The 1,080-nt window shown below is 41.5% G+C and overlaps 1 non-coding gene across 1 annotated transcript; it reads left to right on the plus strand.

Moving 5' to 3' along the window:
• Nucleotides 1-529: 529 nt before the first annotated feature.
• LOC145573296 (small nucleolar RNA R71) lies at nt 530-635 on the plus strand. Its single transcript, XR_014097345.1, has one exon. It is a non-coding gene; the product is annotated as a small nucleolar RNA R71 (small nucleolar RNA).
• Nucleotides 636-1,080: the final 445 nt, after the last annotated feature.

Here is a 1,080-nt window from a genome sequence, read left to right on the forward strand (position 1 = left end):
AGAATCATTATTATTTGACACATAGTTCACATGCTCATTCACATTTCCATCTTGATCATCACAAACATCCATACATGCATGAGGGCAATTAGAAGCATCATGATCATACGATCCACAAACATCACAAAACAAGCAACCACTAGGCATGTTACTAGAAGAGGGAAAGGGTTGAGAGTTAGAAGACATACCTCTCCCCTTAGATTAGGAGGGAAGATTTGAAACTTCGGAGGTAGCACTTTCCAACTTTGCCTTGATTGCGTACATTTCCTTCCCCATGTTTGTCATTTGTGAGGATAAGTTGTTTATGACATTAAGATGATCAACCGAGTACACCGAATAACTAATCTTGCTAGTTGACTCCATTTAACCATCTTGCCAATCTCTATAGTACCTCACTACGTCTTCAATTATGTCTACCACTTCCTCCTCCGTTTTATTCATAATCGGACCTCCGGCTCCTCTATCAAGACACGACATTCCTTGAGGGCTTAGGTCACCATAGAAGATTTGAATAATTTGGTTAGTAGGAATTCTGTGGTGGGGACATTCTCTTTGATACTCCTTGTATCTCTCCCATGCTTCATAGAGGCTTTCACTAGACTTTTGTTTGAAACCTTGAATCAAAGCTCTAGCCTCTGCCGTTTTCTTTTGTGGGTAGAAATGAGATAGAAATACCTTGGTCACTTCATCCCATGTCCTTAGAGAATTGGGTTTGACCTCCTTGTCTAACCATTCCAAGGCACGCCCTATGAGAGAAAAGGGAAAAAGCTTGAGGCGGATGAATTCTTGGGAAATTCCATTCACTTTGATTGTGTTGCAATACTTTTCGAACTCTTTGAGATGGTTTAGCGGGCTTTCATGTTTAGCCCCACTAAATTGTCGCCTCTCTATCAAAGTGATCATTGCCGGCCTTATTTCGAAGTCATTTGCTGGTGTTGTAGGTGGAGCAATCCCACTTTCAAACCTATATGCACCGGAATCCCCAATTGTCTAGCAACTCTTATCCTTGCAATTGTCCTCTCAATTTCAGGATCAAGTGGCACTAGTGAACGACCATGTGCTCTACGCATACAATCTCAA

Source organism: Chenopodium album, chromosome 12, assembly GCF_948465745.1.
Source record: "Chenopodium album chromosome 12, dcCheAlbu1.1, whole genome shotgun sequence".
In the NCBI taxonomy this organism is placed as follows: domain Eukaryota; kingdom Viridiplantae; phylum Streptophyta; class Magnoliopsida; order Caryophyllales; family Amaranthaceae; genus Chenopodium; species Chenopodium album.